This window comes from Hipposideros armiger, unplaced genomic scaffold (genome assembly GCF_001890085.2).
Source record: "Hipposideros armiger isolate ML-2016 unplaced genomic scaffold, ASM189008v1 scaffold_90, whole genome shotgun sequence".
In the NCBI taxonomy this organism is placed as follows: domain Eukaryota; kingdom Metazoa; phylum Chordata; class Mammalia; order Chiroptera; family Hipposideridae; genus Hipposideros; species Hipposideros armiger.
This window is the reverse complement of record NW_017731440.1, coordinates 2,851,556-2,873,654: the sequence shown is the minus strand read 5'-3', so window position 1 is coordinate 2,873,654 and position 22,099 is coordinate 2,851,556. Positions and strand designations below refer to the sequence as shown.

General features: G+C 37.5%; 1 long non-coding RNA gene across 1 annotated transcript in view; it reads left to right on the top strand.

The window, feature by feature from the left end:
- Positions 1-22,099, top strand: part of LOC109383878 (uncharacterized) — a 34,266-nt gene that overhangs the window by 581 nt on the left and 11,586 nt on the right. The window lies entirely within an intron of this gene.

The following is a 22,099-nucleotide window of genomic DNA, read 5'->3' as shown; positions in this document are numbered from 1 at the left end:
TATATATATATATATATATATATATATATATATATATATATATATATTAAAGCTACACAGAAAATATTTCTGGGCATCAGCTTCTATTTCCTTTAAGGGATGAGAGAATGTTCCTGAAATTGTTCGATTTAATTTAACATTAAATAAAAATGTGAAAGGCTAGGGTGCATTAATAAGATGATCCATCTGCTTATAATAATAGGATAATTCACATCTTCACTGTCAGAGCAGACAGCCTCCAATCGGGTCAATCATTAAACTCAATGTGTTTCATTCTTTGGTGCTGTCTCTCTTAGAACCTCAGTGCCACTCATCTGCTCTTCTTTTCCACTATGCACCTATATTGCAAATTTAGTTCCATTAGGTAGATGCTTGCACTATTATGAAGCCTGATTCTATCATTTTCAAAGTGCCAAGCCATTTAAATCCAGTGCAATCTTTGGTCATATTTAATCCAAACATTTACACACATCCAGCTCGTTCTTATCTTTTTAAATAGGATGCAGGGCTTATTTTTAAATTACATCCCCATTCATGCTCTATAAAAGCACCAAAAAAAAAAACTGTCCATGAGATTTAAATTCTGGTCCACAGGTGCTGCTTCCAATTCCTGGCATGCCCATTAAATCCTAGCCCCAGCCTAATTCTTGGCATGACACTCGTGTAGTGGCAGAAAAGAGAAAATGCAAACAGCCATTTTTCTCCTCTCCCAGAAATAATCCTACACTGAAGTGCACTGTAGCTTTTGCCTTCTCTATTTAGACCTAATTCAAAGAGCATTTTTAAATAAGGTTACCCAGAAAAGACAGCAGTGGAAGTTAGGGTGCTTGAAATGAGGCAAGCACTTATCCAAACCTGAGGTGTGCGTGATTTCTTTCACCACGTGGGGTCAATTAAGTATGCGTCTATCTGGGAGAGATTTCTGTTGATACAATGAGTCATACCATGACTTGGGTGCTCTGACTAATACCAACATATCCCAACAGTCTTGAATCAGCCATCCATGCTTCCCTCAAACCCTTGGTACTGTCTTCTCCAGATTCCCCCTCCTATTGATGTCTAGTATCAGCTATTCAATCCAGCCGTATAGCAAATGCACAGACGCCCTGAAGATACAATGTTCTAGTTTTCTTTCTTCCATTGCTCTGCAGATATGGGCACAGTAAGAAATGTCTCTTGTCAATTTGGAAAAGCAGTCAGGCCAAACTACTTCTTGCTTAAACAAACAACTTGGTCTCAACCTATCTTGTCTTGTTCTGTACACACACACACACAAAAAAAAATCCTAACAGTGCAGCGGGGGCTGCAGGGGAGTCTGTGTGAGATCCCCAAGTGATCAAAACTGTGCAATTGTCCTGGGTGCACTTCTTTGATAGGCTGCCATTTGTTTCCACTCACCTAGAGAGCTTGTAGATAGCCTGAGAGGTTTGTGTGCGTGTGTGCGTTTTAACAAATTTTCAAAAGTTGCCATGGGGAGAGAAGAGAAAGAAAGCCCTTCAAAAAGAAAATTATTTTCACAACATCATCACCAGAAAAACACCCCCGCGACGGATATCTTTGAAGGTCGACTGCAATCTGAACTAATTGGGGAGGGGTGGGGAGAGCTTTCAGATTTGCTCACCTTTTATAATGGGTCTCAGAGAAGTGATCTGCAGCCAAACGCTTCCTGCAATGAGTGGTTTGGGCACTTTCTCAGCAAAAGGAAAGGCTCCTCCAGCTTCTTGTTCATGTCACTGAGAGAGGTCACCACCTTCCCTCTTTTACTTGCCACTTCTGATTATTGGGTAGGTTCGCTCCAAAAGTCATCTTTTGTTGCGAGGACATTAATCTTCTCCCCAGTGTTGAAATGCTTGGTAAGAAGGAGGGGGTGGAAGCGGGAAGCCTGTTCTCAAAAGCCTCAAGATCACAGCTGAAGAGCATTATTTATAGACCTTTACTGAAAATCAGCTTCAATCTGTGTTGAATGTACTACATTAAACCAATAACAGACAACAAGCTTGTGAATATTTGGCATGATGATGAAATGGGCCGCAGCCCTTCCGCCGTGGGAAGGGAGGGAGCACGATCGAGGGAGGGCTGTTGCTCCTCCTTGGAGGGTGTCTGTTGTGATTGCGAGCTGGTTTCCACAGATCCTGGCTGAACATTATGCCATTAAACAGTATGAAAGAAAATCAAAATATATGTTTATGGGGTGCTAAATAGTAAGTGCCCTTTCAAACGCTACTTAATGGCTAGGCTTTAAAGTCTTCGTGGAGCACCCTCAGAAAAAAACTAGAGCAGCATGTTTCGCAGATTTCTGTGGCTGCAAACCACCCTGAGATGCTGAATGAACGTGCGCTGAGATCTGTGTACGCCCCACACTCTGTACCCTTAAAGGCATACTGTTCAGAAAGGGAAAGCAGCCCTCTGCCACATAGATTCTTCCATTTGTAGTTTTAATTGGAAAATGGGTGATGGCTCAGCTGTAGTTCCCCCAGAACTTAAGTGACAGTCAATGTCTGGTTCAACATAATAATGGATATACTTCCTGAAGCAATCAAGGAAGAAATATATGTTTGGAAGGTGAATTAGCGTGAGCAATGGCAAAAGCGACAAAATACTTGTGGTGTGAAAATACAGACATAATTAAGAGCATTTATAGGCTAAGTACAGATCTTATAGTATACTGTTGATTTTGTTTGTATTTGTTATGTTAAATGTACTAGTACTCCATGTATGAACAAATAGGCCAAGGACACAGAATGAGAAGTCCAGAAACAGACCAAAAACATAATAATAGACTTTAGCATCTCTAAAGGGAGCATCTCAAATCAGTGGGAGAAAAGATGGATTATTTCATAATTGGCAATGAGATAACTAGCTAGCCATCCGGAAAAAAATCTAAAGTGGCTCTGTATCTCATACCCTGCTCAAGAACAAAGTTTCAATAGGAATAGTAAATGTAAAAAAAAAATCATACGAGTGCTACAAAAATACATGAAAAGATTTCTTTATATTCTTGGAGTAAGGATGAAAGAATAAAGACAGAAGCCATAAAATATTTGTATGATTACATAAAAATCAGAACTTTTACTTGGGAAAATTCCATATGCAAAGTCAAAAGGCAAATTACAAGTTGGGAAAATATTTGCAACTTTTAATACAAGAGAGGATAAATTTCTTAAACACATAAAGAGCTCCTAGAAATCAATAAGAAAAATGTCAATACCCTAAAAGAAATATGGACAAAATATCTAAATGGAAGACTATAGGAAAAGAAATACTATTGGCTCTAAAATACATGAAAAGATATCTCACCTCACTAACAACAGAATTTAAATTAAAACTGCAGAGTGGTACTATTTTTTACCTATCAGATTGGCAGAATTTCAAAAGTTTAATATTATCTTTTGCTGGCAAGTTTTGGGGAAACAGATACTTTTGCACCCTGTTGACGGGGGTGTGCAAATTAGAACAACTCCTACAAAGGGCAATTTGACAATTTTCATCAAATTCACAAATACAAATACACTCTTTAACTTAGAAAGTTCACTTCCGGGATTCTATTTTTCACATATATTTGCTTCTATAAAGATGACAAATACACAACATTATTTGTTATAAGAGCAAAATATTGAGAACAACCTAAATGCCCACCAATAGAGATTGATTAAATAAATCATAGTACATTTATACTATGCTATTATACAAAGAAGGGGTAAGATCTCTGTTTTGATATGGAAAGACAGCCAAATATAGTGGTAAGTGACAAGTGCAGAACAAAGTGACAAGCATGCTACCATTGTGTATGCAAGAGGTAAAATAAGAATCTCTATTGCTATTTTCTGATATTTGCATTAAGAAATTCTGGAAAAATACAAACAAATCTAACAACAATGCTTATATGTGGAGGATTTAGAAAGAACCAGATGGATTTCAGGGGTGGGAAGGAAACTTTTCGTAGTAAATCTTTTCATTTAAAAAAATGTTTTAATCATATTTGACCAAATAGTACCAACAACTTAAAACTTTGTATCATTAAAATAATTAAATGAAACAGTTAAATACAAATTAAATTAAATCATTCCAAAATCGAATAAAACAAATGATAAAGTTTATAGTGAAAAAAATTACACCAGTACTAATGAGAGCAAGTGTATGTCTACTAATGCAATGATGAAAGAAGATTAAGCGCAGGTTTTTTATAGGAACTGTTATTAATTTGGTCCTTGTCTAAGAGATGTCCCTTCCTTTATCACATATCTATACATATATCTATGCTATGTATCTATTTTCTGGTTTAAAACTCTGGAAAATTGAAAGTTAAATTAAAAAATAATTATTTTGATTAGCTTCAAAGAATTTTTTAAACCATTTGAATAAGTTTTCCTTGTAGCCAGCTCTAATCTTTAAAAAATTATTTCCACATTCCCTAAGTAGAAATTGACCCTAATGCAATCTTACCACCAAAATAAAATCTGCCTAACTCTTAATTCTGCTTCAGTCTTAACTTCAAACATGCTGTCTTTGGCTTAAACAGAACATAAGGTTAAAGTAGCAGAGGCTTTGAGAATCAAAGAGTTGATGCTACAATTGTATAGTTAAAAACTATATTTACTCCAAATTGCAAAATGGTAGGTATTGTATGTGATGTTTAAGTTGCAGTGATTGTTCTAGTAATAAATGTAATATTCAGCAGCATTTTTCATAGATTACTTAGTTCATCATTAGTGCCATTTTGCCTCTTTATAATAATGTGCACTTTCCTTTAGAAAGAGCTTGGTTATTTCTTTGGTTGGGCCCATTTGCTCCTTTTTTATGGGAGATTTTTCAATACTATGAAATGATGCAGAGCAAAAAAGGTCCATCCACTTCACTTGTGTTGCCTCCTGCGTTACCTAAACCACAACAGAACAATGACAGACAACAGAGCCTTTCTCCTCTCTAACAATTCAGTCACCATGACAACCAGCAGAAGAACGTTGGGCTAGAAAAAAGCATTGAGCTTGAGGGACTAGACTAATCAAAAAATGGAATAACATGGCAACAATTACACTGATGAGTGAGAGGGAAGCTACAGATGCATTCAGACACCTATGGCACCGCAGACTGAACGCATTCAGCATTTTGTGTTTAGTGTCTTGTGTTTCTGAGAGCAGGTAAATAGACAAGATCGAATTGTGTAACAGAATGTCAGTGCTCTAGTTAAATAGAAAATTCCTTTCCTTTGGCTGTGCTACTTCAAGCACATTGAAGAGGGTTTAGGGGAGATGAGGTTTTGAAGTGAAATGTGTAATAGATACAATATGAGTGCCACAAGGCAACGTTATTTAGTTTTAAAAAAGTAAACTTAGGTATGTTGTTCCCCCCCCCATTTTTTTTTTCAAATATATAGGCACACATAAAGGGAGAACGCTGCTGGGCTAGCGGCCAACGCTATCTTAAATCCAGCTTCATGTTAGGAACATACATGGTTCACCTCCATTAACATGTTTCTGGGGTATATTGATTCCTATTGACAAAATCAAGCACCACGGTCTTAACAGTATCAGTTCTAATGTCTGAATAAAGTTAGACTGAAAGGAACAGGATGGTTCTGTGGGTCAGTTAACAGAAGTATAAGAGTTTAGGTGCATATCTCCCTCATCTACTGCCTCCACAACTACTTCAGTTTGCCTCCTTAAGAATTCTCTCTATCCTGAGGAGGTTAACATAATGTCTATATATTTTTTTAAATGGCATTTATATTGATATTGCTTTTTGATTGTAGATATACTTGTTGGGTTATAAATAGATTTTGCATACACTGACCGCTGCCTCAATTTCCCTGGTTAATTTTTCCTCATAATTTTTGTACTTCTTTATGTGCTGTGTGCAATTAATTTGGTGAATGTTTTAAGTGAATCATATTATCTGCTTTCAATTTATCAAAGGCAATTTTTCTTCCCCTCCTATAAACAGAAAAATTCGAATTAGGATTTTTTTAATTGAGGTAAACTTGGCATATAACATCATATTAGTTTCAGGTTTGTATACACCACAAAATGATCACCAAAATAAATCTAGTTACCATATGTCATATGAATGACCCCCTTCACCCATTTTGCCTTCCTTCCCTTCTCATAATCACTAATCTGTTCTCTGTACCTATGAATTTTGTTTTTTCATTTTTGTTGTTGATTCTACATGTAAGTGAAATAATTGGTATTTGTCTTTCTCTGTCTGACTTATTTCACTTAGTATGATATCCTCAAAGTCCATCCATGCTGTTGCAAATGGCAAAATGTTATTCCTTTTTATGGCTGAGTAGTAGTCCATTATATATATATTATATATATATGCAGAGCAAAAGGGGTTCATCTACTTCATTTGTGTTGCCTCCTGCGTTACCTAAACCACCAAAAGAAAATTTGCCCAACTTTGAATTCTGCTTCAGTCCTAACTTCAAACATGCTGTCTTTGGCTTAAACAGAACATAAGGTTAAAATGTTAAAATAGCAGAGCCTTTGAAATATTCTATTTCAATTAATCCATCAGTGGATACTTAGATTATTTCAATATCTTGGCTATTGTAAATAATACTGCAATGAATATAGGGGTACATATATCTCTTTGAATTTGTGTTTTTGTCCTCTTTGGATAAATACCCAGAAGTGGAATAGCTGGATCATATGGTAGTTCTATTTAAAAATTTTTGAGGAACCTCCATACTGTTTTCCATAGTGACTGCACCAATTTACATTCCCACCAACAGTGTATGAGGGTTCCCTTTTCTTCATATCCTTGCCAAACTTGTTATTTTTTTGTCTTTTTGATAGCCATTCTAACAAGTGTGAAGTGATATCTCATTGTGGTTTTGATTTGCATTTCCCTGATAATTAGTAATACTGAATATTTTTTCATGTGTCTGTTGGCCATCTGTGTGTCTTCTTTGGAAAAATGTCCATTTAGATACCTGCCCATTTTTTAATTGAATTGTTTGAGGGTGTTTGTTTGCTGTTGAGTTGTTTGAGTTCTTTTTATATTTTGGATATTAACCCTTAATCAGATATATGATTTGCAATATTTTCTCCCATTAAGTAGATTATCTTTTCATTTTGTTGATGATTTCCTTTGCTGTGCAGAAGCTTTTTAATTAGATGTAGTTCCACTTATTTAGTTTTGCTTTTGTTGCCTTTACTTTTGGAGTCAGATCCAAAAATTAAACATCAAGACCAATGTCAGGGAACTTACTGATTATGTTTTCTTTTAGGAGTTTTATGGTTTCAAGTCTTACATTCTAATCTTTAATTCATTTTGAGTTAATTTTTGTGTATGGTGTAAGATGGTGGTCTAATTTCATTCTTTCACATGTGGCTCTCCAGTTTTCCTGACACCATTGTTGAAAAGACTATCCTTTTCCCACTGCATGTTCTTGGCTCCTTTGTCATAAATTAATGGACCGTATATGAGTGGGTTTATTTCTGAGCTCTCTGCTCTGTTCCATTGATCTATGTGTCTGTTTTTATTCCAATACCATACTATTTTGATTACTGTAGCTTTGAAGTAGAGTTTGAAATTAGGGATTGTGATTCCTCCAGCTTTGTTGTTCTTTCTCAAGATTGTTTTGGCTCTTTGGGGTCTTTTGTGATTTCATACAAATTTTAGAATTGTTCTTGTTCTGTGAAAAATGCCATTGTGATTCTGATAAGGATTGCATTGAATCTGTAATTAGGATGATTTTATTAAATTATAAACAAGAATGATAGTCTCTCAAACAAAAAGTAAAAGTTTTGAAATATTGTCATTTTCATAGAGAAAAATTTTCTTAGGGAAATTCCTCATAGAGGAGGAATGAGATCTAACTTTTTAAGTTTCCCAGTTTAAATGATTTGTGTTGGAGTGGGGTTGTAAGATGCCAGTCTACAAACAAGCTAGTTCTCTCACCAAAGATTTCATAGACTACAACATCTCCAGTTGTTACCTGTTCTATAACTTGATATATTTTCTTAGTCTGATTATTTTGACTTCTGTGTCTCTGTTTGCCTATCTAAAATGTGCTGCTCTTTTACTCTATGCTATCTTTTTAAGTGATGGGCAGGAAAGTAGAGGAGGTAGCATAATGAGTTTACTTGGAGCCTGTAAGTAAGCATTTATTAATGATGAGAACTTTTCTATATGAAAGAGTGAGTTATTCTCTTTATTTTGGTCTTGGTGAGGTCAAAAGCTTCCAAGTAGAAATTGGTATTCCTTCAGAGGATGATTCTTGGGTTTTCTTGGGTTAATTTTCCTACTGTTCAGGTGAGAAAAAGAGCATGATAGCCACTTTTTAAATGGTCATTTATTCTTCTACTTCTCAAAAAGAAATTGGAGCAAGTTACACAAGAAATAGATTTCTAATAAAACAGAGACTCGTTAATAGAAGCTAAAAGACAACGAAGAACCAGAAAGCTATTGTTGAAGAAAAAAATATATCAAGAAATCCTGGCAAAATGGAGAAAAATTTCCAGCTCTGAGCTTTCCAGCAACCAGGAAAAGAGAGAAACCCTATGAATTACAGAGTCCTCATTGGGTAATTGTAAAAATCAAATTGGTTCTTTAAGAGAAACAACCCTTTTCTGTCCTCAAACTCCTCCAGGAGGGATTTGTCCTGGGAAGTGGTGTGTGAAAGGCAGCCAATGAATTGCCACAAGAAGTTAGCTTTTAGCCGAGTTGGGGACAGCCTCCCTAGAGGAGAATTTGTCCTCCTGACTTTGGTGGATGCCCATTCTGAGCCAAGAGCAAAGCAGAGTCATTCTTTTCCTCTCTGTGTTCAGGGAGGGATAAGGAAAGAGGAGAGGGAAAAAGAACACTTTTCTGAGCATACAGACTCACATCCCCTAACAGCGAGTTACAACAGCTTATTTGGAAACTACCATGTAGAGGGGGACTTGGACAAAGCAGTTGTTTTTATCGAAGACCTTTTTGCTTTAAAGGTGAAGCAGCCACTGACTGGATGTTCAGAAAGGGCTCATCAGCTGCAGTGCGGGCCTCCTCCCCGAAGAAGGCCAGTTGAGCTGCTGCAGGTTTCATGACAAATACAAATGAAAAAATGAGGGTTTCCTATGAGATTATTGTGAAAAGATGAGACAACAACCAACTCAGCTTTGTAGGAGATAAACAGTGATATCTTGTGTAGACCACACTTGACAAAAGCCAGATCTTATTTTAGACAACATAAGTGTGAGCCTTCTTTCTATACAGCCTCCAATATTTTGGCATACTGTAAAGAAAATCTGCTTATCAGTCCTAACACCCCCTTCTGAGTTGCCAGATAAAAGGTCACAGCAATTGGAAGAAATTCATCTTTAAAATGTTTCTATTATGCCTGGTGACAATGCCGTTTCCACTGAGGACTTCTCTAGTATGTACTTTTTTTTTTCTTATGGATGAGGCAGGAATCAAAAAGGACTTTCGCTCTGCCTCAGGAGAACAATACAGGCATGCAAACACTGAGCCTGGCATTGCATTAAGCGCTGAAAATGCTTCAGGGAACCGCTGGCGCCGTGCACATGCATCAAGGCAAGAGTCTTTATAGTCTAGGAAATTCATCACAGTGTGACACTTTGTGCAGGGCTCCCAAGTGGAATTCGTTCTTGTCTAGTTCTCCCTCTTTTATTTCTCTTCAGTGGCTTCACACATTCTGGAATATGTCTTCAGTGGAGGAATTCACTGAGGTTTCAGATCAAGGGAAGAAGCAGCCCACTGGGTTAGTTCACTTTCCCCCATGCCGTGCGCCTTTCCTTGTAGGCTAATGAAGCCGACCAACACTTAGAGGGGGTGTTTACACTGGGCAGGTACCAGGTGAGTCACTTCACTCACATGATTGCCAGCCCTCACTGCAGGCCTAGAAAAATAAGTATTCTGGTCCTGCCTGAATCCATGTATTAATCTGACATTCATGCAACGCAGTTTTGGAAGACCGATGCTACAGGCTGGCGGACATAGTTGTAGATGATGACGACCCAGTGATAAATGAGATATGGCTCCCTGCACATGCATGGGAAAACTAACCAGAAAAAAAGTTAGGGGACCTTACGTAAACCCAGGATGTGAAGCCATTTGTATAACTCTGAAGTTCATGGCATTTCCTCCATGCCATGCTGATCTCTTGACTGGCTTAAATCTTCTGAATAGTGAATTTCCTGAGGTTCAGAGCACTGATTTGGGGCTCAAGGCAAAGTTGGCCACATTTTAGCTGGGTGATCTCGGGAAAATGATTTAATCTCTCTGGCCTCAACGATTTTACCTGTAAAACAGGAATTCTAATACCAACCCCATAATTATAGTCTGAGGCTTAAATGAGATTGTGTGTATAAAGCCTTTAGCACAGTGCCCAGCACATAGCAAACGCTCAAGAAAATGTGATTATCATCTTCTTCACTTTGGCTCTCTCTTACACTGAGGGATCTCTGGGGCTGTTTGCTTTCACCTAGAATTAAATAGTCTCTATTGTTCCTTTCCTGGTTGGCTTTGCCCCATGACCCGTCAGTTTTTGCTCTGACCTAAGGTGACACTTGTCATGATTTTGCTGTTCACACTAGGGGTCTACAGGAATAAAGATGGAGAAACCTCCTTGTACTCAGGAGCACATATCATATTATAAGGATGAGAAGCCCCAAGAGAAGGACTCTTGAGAGTTGAGTTTTAGCATCTCTGATTCCTGAGCTCACACAGGATTGAACTACCACCCTCTCTCCTTATATCTGTCTTTCTGTATAGACTGGGGAATACATTAGGGAAATGGCATGGTCTTACTCATCTTTGTCATCTTAGTGTCTGTCATGGTGCTTGGCATACAGTGAGTACTCATTAAACATTTTGAAATGAATAAAAGAATGAAAAGAAACCCAAAAGTTCCATTGACTTTAAAATGGATACACTGCTGCTTTTCCAAAGGGCCAGAAAAACCTGCCAAAATGTAATGTGGAGCAATGGTTTTCTCTGGGTGCTGGGATTTGGGTATTTCTAGACCAAAGAGTAACATGATGTGGGCAGGAGCCTCTGTAAATTCAGCGTGATGGTGGAGTGCAGCATCGTTCTCACCCTACTCTCACCAGGCACTGAGAAGGCCACGGCTCATATACCTTTGTAGTTCCAATCGTGTCACTCTTTTGTGGGGCTCTCTCAGCACTTTGAATCCATTATTGCATTTAGCCTTCCAGTTAGGGAGCTGACATCACCAATCCCGTTGGACAGGGATCAAAAAGATTATTCCTTTGACCCAAGTTTAAAGTTCCACACTCTGCTCTCCTATAATCTATACCATAGCTCAGAATGGTGACTTAACTCCCCCGCCCCCCCCCCACACACACACACACAAACTTCAGTGCAAATGCTTACTGATATGAGCAATCAGCAGGAGCCAGGATACAAAATTATGTTTAGTTTACAAGCAATGTCATTTTTAATGGCTTGAGAAGTTTCATTCTTTCTCCTTTCTTCTGCTGTAACTGACACATAGCTGGTTGTTTTCAGCAATGATCTATATACTCTCTTCTCTTCTTCACAATTTGATAGGACATGAAGGTGTGTTCTGTGGACTCTGAGCTCTGTTGCTTCCAAACTGGGCTGTGAAATTGCTATAAAAGTTCTGAGTGACTGAAGAGCAACTTCAGGACAATCCTTCTCCCTTTGACCCCACAGGTTATCTTGAAAATGTGTACTGAATTATCATGCTGTCTTTTGGGTCTACACAAGATGACAGCCTCCTAGTGGCAGGCTGGTAGGATAGGTTATTTGGCTTCTTAGGGATCACAGTCACGGGCTCACCCTGCAGGCCACCACAGGTCCTTTCTCTGGCCAGCACTAATTGTTGGGAAGTCAGCACTCCAAATTAGGAAGAAGTGAGTGGGTTTCACAGGCATGAGGAATTCATAAACTGAGCTAGTCTTGACTAGAGTTTATATCTCTAAAAAAATTAGTGATAGCATGAACTAGATTCTCCCAAACATATTATTTATTGTCTGGTAGTAAGTTAGGTGATTTGGGGAGATAAATTCATCAACTAAATTAAGCTCTATTAATGCGTTAGCCAACTAATATATTGTTTTTCCTAAGCACATGCTTTTGCTTAGTTAGCCTGTGCCTGCTTCTGAAAGACCCTCAAAGAGTGATGCTAATTGAGAGCTTTCAAGTCCCTGTCTTTGGTCAGAAGGCACTTTGGGAAGCACTAAAGCCCATCCTCGAAGGGACTTCTTAGTATAGCTCCTTACGTGACATCAGGAAATCATCTCTTCAGGCAGGCCTTTCAAAAAATCCAGTCAAGCCCCCTCTTACTTTAAATAATTTTACAATACGTTCTGAAAAGTCTGTTGTTGTTGTTGTTGTTGTTTTCCTTTTAATATGGGAATAATTGAGTTTGCTTGCTTCATGGGCACTTGGGAAATTTTACTGATGTAATGAGTTAAATGGTAACCCTCAAAAGGTTATGTTCACCCAGAACCTCAGAATGTGACCTAACTTGGAATAAAGGTCTTTGCATATGTTATTAAGGTAGGGATGAGAGCGGATAAGATGAGATCATCCTGGATTCCACATGTGGGTCCTTAGCTGAATTACGAGTCTTCTTAGAAAAGAAAAGAAGACATAGAGACACAGAGGAGAACACCATGTGAACACAGAGATGGAGATCGGCGTTTTACTGCCACAAGCCAAGGAACACCTAGAGCCCCTAGAAGCTGGAAGAGGCAGGGAAGGATTCTTCCTTAGTTCTTTCAGAGGGAGCTCAGTCCTGTTCATACCTGGATTTCAGACTTCTGGCCTCCAGGACTGTTGAGTAAACAAATTTCTGTTGTTTGAAGCCATGCAGTTTGTGGTCATTTGTTATGGCAGCCCTAATACAAGCACATTCTTTGAGGTCCAAGGCCACAAGTGCTCTAAAGGAGGGCAGAATGGTTTGTGAGTGTGTATTACCTACCATCGTTTTCTGAAGGGTCTGGATTTAGTTGGTTTGTTAGGGTTCTATCATATTCTGTCGGTACCTGATGAAGCATCAGTATGTTTTAACTCACTTTGGAAAAGAACTCAAAATCCAGTACACAGTTGGCAGTTTTGGTAAAGGACTGATTACAAATGCAGTAAGTTTTTAATGCATTTTTAAATAAGTAAACAAGTAGCTCCTAACACCTTTTCCACTGGGAGTTCACCTCCTTAAAGAAACTGAGACGAGAAACACCAAAGACATGAACAATAATTAACTCCTGATTGTAATATACAGCCAAAAGTTCCTGTTTTGTTATCAGTTCTCTGAATCTCTAAGAGATTAAACATTTGATTAAACATATTTCAGCAACAGAAACTACTGAAATGGCTTTTGAACTATTTTAGTCACGTAGCTGTATATTTACCTTCTATGCAATGAAACAATATCCTGTACTCTGCTCATTTGTTTATGTGCTTGAAGGAGCCAGGCTTCTACATCTATTCATTCCACCCTTTCTTGAACAACAAGGAAATGATTCAATTCAAGAAATATTTGGCCAGTGCCTACTGTGTGCCCTAGATACTATTAAAGTTGGGTGGGTTACAACAAAAATGAAAGGCAAAGACTACTAGTGCTTCCAGGTTAATCAAAGTGGGAGAATGGATTAGTAATCTTTGGGTCAATGACACCTGCATTATCCAAGAGAGACACCCAAGCAAGTGTCACTGTGCATTGTTGATTTTCCCTTTTCTCTGGCACCTCCTTCTTGGTTGATTTACCAGGACTCTACCTTCTCTACCAGCCATTAATTGGAAGGTTCGATTAGAGGCCTCTTCTATTCTCCCTTTATCTCTCTTCCTAGGTAAGAAAGTCCATACTCACTAATGCTTCAGTTACTAACAAGACCCCCAAATATATATCTTCTGCCCAGAGCTTTTCTCTGAGTTCTGGGCTGCTACATACAACTTCTTGTTATCTCTCATTTGTCTCAAAGGTACCTCACATTCAACATGCCCAAACAAAACTCATTATTGTTGTCCCTTTCCTTTAGATCTGACCACCTTTTAATGTTCCTCATGCTCAAGAATGACCAAGACAGAAACCAAGGAGTTATCTTTGATATATCTTTCTCTCATAGCCTCATATCTAAACCATCACAGAGTCCTATAAATTTTAGCTTCTGATTTTTTTCCTCAAATTTATCTGTTTCTCTTCATTTCCACTGCCACCTCTCTAATATGTTACAACCTAATCACAGGACTAACATTCCACACCTTTGCTGTATTCTGTTGGTTAGAAGCAAGTCACAGGTCCTGCCCACATGAAGGGGAGGAGCTTATAAAGGCACAACACCAGAGAGCCAAGATCATGGGGCCATCTTAGAATTCTGCTTATCATATATCTCAGCTCTAACTCACTTTCTCAGGAAAACCTCCCCAACCCACATTGGTAGACTATACTGACAGTTCACGTATAGTTAGGCAGGGTCATGTGACTACCCTTGCCACTGAAACATAAGTGGAAATTTGTTATTTCCAGGCCAAAGCATTTGAAAGACAGTATGTCCATTTGGAGAGAGAGAAAATGCTAATTGAATGGCTGAAGAATACTTATACAGAATAAATTTTTAATATATCTAAACTAATTTAGCACTACCTTGGCCCAGGAAGGCCAATGAACAAAACCAGTTAGATGAAGTTAATCCTGAAAGATTGCCTAAGGGAAGGGGATTTTGAGTTGGGTTTGAAGGTAGAGAATTATAATAATTGGTGAGCAGAAAAGGGCTGGAAAAGTGGGGAAAATAATGTTTAAAGATTTAGAAAGAGCAGACTTGCTTATTGGAGCAAAAATATCATTAAGAAATAATGAAGATGAATGCCCAGTTTTATTTATTTATTTCTCATAGTACCTAGCAGAGTAAATGCTAGGTGAATGTTTAATTCAAGTTGCAAATGTTCAAAGGTCAAGTTCCTAAACAAATTGGAAATGAACCAGCCTGATTAGAAATAAATTGTCATTTTACTTGGTGATCAAATTTCAGTGTAAAGAATTCTGAAACAATGAGAAAACTTGGGAGGTTTTCCGAGAAGTGTGACCCTCCTTGGAGAAATGAGACCCTCTATCAGGAAACTAAATATTGTGGTTTGCTTGATTTTCTTAAGATAAATAATATAGACTTAATCCATTCACATAAATTAAATTGGCATCCCTGGAAGACCCAGGTACTATAATTCTCGGCAAACTGTTGGAACCCCCTCTTTGGAACGGTATTCAAAGTCTATAGCACTTTCTTTTGAACATGTTCAGGGAAAATAGATTTGATTTCTGAAATAAGAAATTCATACAAAGGCCAGTCGAGTAGGACTAGTTTTGGAAAGGGATGCAACTATAAACTGATCCTGATTTTGTTAATATAAATTTGTTCTCCAAATTACCAAAGAAGAATTTCAAAAATATGTTTAACATCGTAACACATATATAACCTCCTGTGGTGACTACTTTGAAGGGTGACACTTAGATAAAAATGTCGTCCCACCTAGTAGCATAAGCACAGGCACACCTCCCCACTGGCCAACATGGGCTCAGAGAGAAACAGTGGTAAGCAAACCTACAACCCCGCTGTCCCCTGGAAAGCGCAGGCTTCTGTGGCACTTTGCAATGGGTTTCATGCCTTCCTCAGTGCCTTTTTCTACAAAAGCAGTTCCTGAAATGTGGCTTCTTAACAATTTGCTTTGTGGAAAAGCATGGAGGGAGGCAAGCTGAGCCCTGTGGTAACATTAGAAATGCCCCGGAATTTAGCAAGAAATAAAAAGCAATCATTCACCCTGTGGCCCTGGTATGCAGAAGAGCAGGCAGGCGATGGCCCTCGGGCGGGGAAAGAAAATGTGGAAAATGGAAGCGGCCGGATCCATGTGTGCTAAAGTGAACTCTGAAGTAGGGGCCATAGTGTATTGTGCAGGGAGGCTTGAGAGCAAAATGGGGTGTAGGATGAGTCACGGCCAGTACATTGAAAACACAAGAATGAGATAGAGTGTGGGTGGGAAGAGGTGGCACTCACATTCTGTGGGTAATAAGTTGGGTAACAAAAGAATAGGAGGAAATCAGGGGCCCTGAGCCTTCAGGAATTCTCCCCTGCTATCAAAGACACTCCATTGTTAGGAAATAACATTTTTCAGGGTCTAATTGCCTTGTGTTTGGGCACTTACATTTATTCTGATTTGGGGTTTATCCTGGTTTATTCTCCTTAGTGACTGTTTCCCATCTGACTTCTCAAACACAGCAATCACTTAGTGCCTCATATTTAAGTGACATCATATGACCTATTTTCCAGACAAATATCAAGAAGTCTAGATAACTTAAAACAGCACCATCACCTCCTGTGCAAAAGTCATTCTCATACTCAATATTTTCTTTTCTTTGTAGGATCAACATTTAAAGTCATTATACTTAAAACACCAGAATTTTAATAGATGAACTCCAAAATAACTTGCCCTATTTAGAATTCCCCTCTTTCTCATTCTTTCCCTTCTTTTTCAATGATATTGTTCCTTGTACAGAGGCTGGCAGACAGTAAGCGCTCAACAGATATGTGATGAATGAATAAATGAATGGTCACTTGATAACACGAATGTTTCTAAGGTGGCTTACTACCATGCTTTCTAGAGGCATGATAATAGATGACTTTCTAAAGCCCCTTTAGTTGCTAGGCCTTGACTATTGAAAGACATGTATCTAGAGAACTTTTAAAAAAGTGATACTGTAATCCACTGTCAGCATCTTGGAAAGTGAGTTAAGGTAAAAGGATGGTGTGTGTAAATTGTGTGTGTGTGTGTGTGTGTGTGTGTGTGTGTGTGTGTGTGTGTGTGTTGTATCCCACCATAGACACTCACATAAATCTAACCATTCCACACATTACTATGACAATTGACATAAATTATTTTATAATAAATACTTGATACCTGGCTCTAAAGCATCCACATGTTGAAGAATTGAATGTTTTTTCATTCATAAGTGTAATTGCAACTCATAGACAAAATGAAGTCATGGATTGTTTAGTGCTAGAAACAGGATGACCTGTAGTAGGGCCTCAAGTTATGGATGTGAAAACTCAGGCCCAGAAAAGCTCCATGAGCTCCCAAATCTACGCAGAAGCTGATGGGAAAGGAGAAGCCAGACTCGCAGTTTCTGCCTCCCAGTCCAGCCATCTTTGAGTGACTCCTCCACTATGGGGATTGTCATAGTGCTAAGAGCAGTCATCTTGGGAAGAGCGGCAAAAAGCAAAAACATTTGGACAGTTTTATTTTCACACAAGAGAGTTTAGTGACTGACTTAAAGGGTTGAGGGAAAATCATAAAAAGATTTAAAGACAATTATCAGAAATATTTTTTTCTTTTAAATTGTAAATTAAGGATATTTGCCATGAGCAATATCTGTGAATACTTCACATATATGAACAGTTAGGTGGTGTTGTATTTTGCTTTTTATATTAATTAATTAATTAATTAATTTGGTGTGCAATGGGGTTAATTAAGGATTTCCTTCTAATATTAAATAGTCTTGGGAAATGTCCCACTTGAAGTCTACCTCAGTCATTAACTCACACAAGAAGCAAGGATATGGATTTAATAAACATTGGAATTTAGAATGTTAACTTGGAGAGGAAAATAAGTTTAAAAATTATATTCTTCAGTATGAAGAAAAAAATCAGTGGATTTTACAATTATGGGTTTCAATGAATAACTTATTTCTTTAAAAAAACTGCTCTTATGTTTATGTGTAATTACTTTTTCATAATTGTCTCATAGGTAAACAATATTGTTTTCATTTCTATTGCTGTAATAAAATATTATAGCTGACCAGTTGGTGGAGCAATTACGTTTCCATAGCTCTTAATGGCTATTTTGCTTAGGTACTAGTAACTTAATTAGAATCAAGAAAGAGACTATCAATATTCTAAGGACTAACTGAACTGATCACAAACTTTCAGGCGAAATGACAGATAAAATCACTTTAACAACATCCGGCCCATTGAAGACATCCCGTAATTAAATTAAAGTAGTAATTCCACTCAAGATAGCTGGAGAGTCCCCACTTCACTCTCCTCCAAGAGGTAGAGCCCATCCCTACAAAGTCACAGCTATGGTAGGTATGAGTAAGGAACAGGGAAAGTTCAGCCTTAGTACTCCAACTCTCAGAAGCATGAGGTTAATGCAATTATAATTTTTAACGGTAAACCAGACACCATTTTACAAGACCATCCAGTAAAGATTTCAATGTAATTATTTGCCTCTTTGGCTTAGGCAGCTGTTCTAGAGAGACGGCCTCTGGGAAAGCAATTTGCTCAATCCAGATTTCCTCCAAAAAGAAGGGTAGCTAAATGTATGACAATCCAGTGTTTTAGTCTCTCCAAATCATTTTTGCTATTATAGTATATATTCACCTGTGATATATCCAAATAAAAAATGTAGGAATCAGTATAGTTCTGATTGTGCAAAAGAAATCCTTTGAATGGATGAAGGACTATAAGGAAATATGAAATACTAACCATGGTTGTTTATACTTGCATAGGGAGAATCAGTGATTTTTATTTTTTCTCATATTTTCTTTGGTTTTCAAAATTTCCTAAAATAAATATTTATTAGTTTACTTTTTTAAAAAAGTTATTTTAAGGTGTTATTCAAAAAGTCAGAAATTAGTGCCAGTGAATGTAAGGGAATGATTATGTGTATAGATGTATAAAAATATAAACAAAATAGTACTATCTTAAAGCTATCTATTAAACGCATCCTTGTCACCGAGACCAGGCAGTGCAGAGGCTGGGCACCTGTTATTAGCTGAAATCGAGGATTAATCTGCATGTGTTGATAAATTTATGTTGTTCAGCAAGCTGAAGAGAAAAGGGGATAACTGACTCAGGTTAGGGTGTGGGTTGGAGGTTTTATTTTCTAAAATCCAAGTTTCTTGCAGATATGTGTGTTAAAGCCAGCTTTATATAAATATTTATTAAGTACTTAAGATGTGCCAAGCACTGTTCTAGACAATAAAGTTAAAGCAGTAAATGAAATAGAGATCCTTGCCCTCTTGAGCTTACATTTTAGATTGAGGACACTGAGGATAAACATATACACAAAACTGTACTATTTTAGATGTTGGCAAAAACAACAAAGAAAAATAGAGATGAAGGATAAAGAGTGCCTGGAAAGGGAAAAAGGTAAGTCTTTCTAAAATGATGACCAGGGAAAGCCTCACTGATAAGGGGGTATTGCACTAAGACCAGAAATAGTGATGACGCTATCTGAGACAAGAGTTCCAGGCCGAAGAAGCAGCAAGTTCGAGCATGCCTGGTGTGTCCCAGAATCAGCTAGGAGGCAGGGGCTGGAGCAGGGTGTGAGGAGGGGAACTTGGGAAATGAGGTTAGCAGTATAGCAGAGGACGAGACCACGGTGACCTTGTGGACCATTCAGAGAATTTTGGATTTAACTGAGAGGTATGGAAGCCATTGAAAGGTTTAGGACAGAGGAGAGACTTGATATGATTTTTAAAGGATCACTCTAGCTGTTTTACTCAGAACAGACTTTGGAGGGAAAAAGCAAGGGCAGAGGCAGAGATCAGTTAAAAGGCTATTGAAATAGTCAAGACAAAAGGTAGTAGCAGCTTGGACCAGGGGAGTAGCAATGGAAGTAGTGAAAAGTGACAGGATTCTGAATAAATCTTGAAGTAGAGCCATATGATTGCTAACAGATTGATACAAGAAAATATGATACAAGAGAAAGAGAGATGTCAAGGATGACTTCAAATTTTTTTATTAAATTTATTGGGGTGACATTGGTTAATAAAATTATATAGGTTTCAAGTGTACATTTCTGTAATGCATCATCTATATATTGCCTTGTGTGTTCACCACCCAAAGTCAAATCTCCGTCAGTCACCATATGTTTGACCCCCTTTATCTCTTCTACCATTCCCCCTCCCTCTTTATCCTGTAGTAACCGCTAAACTCAGAGTAACTGGAAGAACAGAGTTGACATTCACTGCAATGAGGAAGACTGTGTGAAAAACAAGTATGGGCGACTGTGAGGCGAGAGATCAAGAGTTTGGTTTTGAGCATATGTGTTAGATGTGAGTCGCTTAATAGATATTCAGATGGACATGTGAGGTAGGTAATTAAATATCCAAGTGTCAAACTGAGGGGAGAAGTCTAGGCTAGAGGTGTAAATTGGGAAGTTGTCAGCATATAGGTGGTATTTGAAGCCATAAAACTGGATCACTAACAAAGCATAGGTAGAGAAGAAGTCCGAGGACTGAGTCCTTCTGCTTTGGGGTATTTAGAGGTTGGAGAGATGAAAAATAATCTCCAAAAGAGACAGAAGAGTGGACAGTGAAGTAGAAGAAAAAACACAATAATGAACAAAAACCCAGGGGAATGTGAACAAAGCAAAAGCTGGAGATTTATTGGTGTCAGACTTAAGGGAACCTCTTTCCAATCATTAGCTGACCACTGAGTAATGGAGTGCAGCTTTCAGCAGCCACACAGGATGAAGAATACAGACTTTACAAATTAGTTCAGGAAAATTACTCAAAAATGTTATATAAATGAGACAAATATGGCCTCTGTATATTGGCCCCTAGGTTGTTTATTTCTTCACTGCAGGCTGAGAACAATTAGCTCAAATTTTTGCACATCCAATTATTTCTAAAATAGCCCAAACAAGCAAAATTTTAAACATTTAGAACCTGCTTGCTTTGCATTCCCTGTAAAACTTCACTTGACAGTTGTTACCCATTGGTAAGATAGAACCTTGTGGTTATAAGACCCCAAGCTGCTATGGCCTGTGGAGCTCTCTGACCCAGAGGCTCTTCTCTGTGCTGCTGAGCAACATCATCTAGACATGTACCATCCTTTTTGAAAAGTTTACTTAAAAATGAACTCCAACTAACAAAGTGTGAATCAAAAATAGTAGAAATTGTGCCATGAAAGAACCGTGAACATCTGAACCATTAAAAGAGTTAAGTTTAAATGATCAATGAAAATGTAGTGCTTGAAATGAATAAAATATATAAAACATTTTTTGAAAGAAAATTATTCAGAAAACAATTTTCAACCTAAACCTGGGCCCAAAGGCATAAAAATTAATAGCTAAAAGCATAAATTGTGCTGACTGGAGGTTAGATATCAAATTCTAATTATATGCTGCTTATAAGACATGTATGTAAAACACAATAGGTAACCCATAAGAGGATGAATTCACATATAAATATCAAAACAGAAATCTTGACTAAAATATCAGCAAATCAAAGCCAGCAATATATTTAAGAATTGCTTCATTAGGAACTGTTTATTTTGAGAATACAAGAATGATCTAATATAGGAAAATTAACCAGTGCTATTGTCACATGAACAGGTTAAAAGAAGAAAATAATATAATTGTGTCAAAAGGAACCTGACAAAATTAACTACCCATTCAAAAAAGAAATTATTAGAAATATAAGAATAAAAGATCTTGTGCTTAACATGATAAAGAATGTCTCTGTCAAACTAAAAGTCATGATAAAAATTCTAGAGGTATTTTTATAAAAGATAGGGGTCAGAAACAATGTCTGCTATTAACACTATTCACCATTTTTTATGGCTTTAAATATGTCCACAAATTCTTTGAGACTCATCTTGGAAGCAGATTCTCCAGCCCAGCGAAGCCTTTGGATGGTTTTTAGCCCCAGCTGACATCTCAACTGCAATCTCATAAAATGCCTGAGTCAGAACTACTTGCCTAATCTGCTCCTGGATTTCTGAACCTAAAACACGGTGAGATAGCAAATGTTTGTTTCTTTAAGTTGCAAATTTAGGGGTAATTTGTTACATAGCCATATTTAATTAATATGCCCTGTAAAGAAAGTTCTAGTCAATCAATATCAAATCAATTCAATGATTGATAAAATAAGCTATGACTATGGAAATGGGGAAGACAAAAACAATAATTTTTGAAGATTATATGAAGTATATTGATGAGTTAAAATAGTTAAGAAGCCAAAATCTAGAAGATATAGTGAACATTTCATTGATACTGGAATTGGTAAAACAAACAAAAACATTTAAAATATAAAAGCGATAGTAGAAATCGTCATAAAGATGTCTAACATTTATTAAGCACATGCTATATAATACACATTATGTCAAGC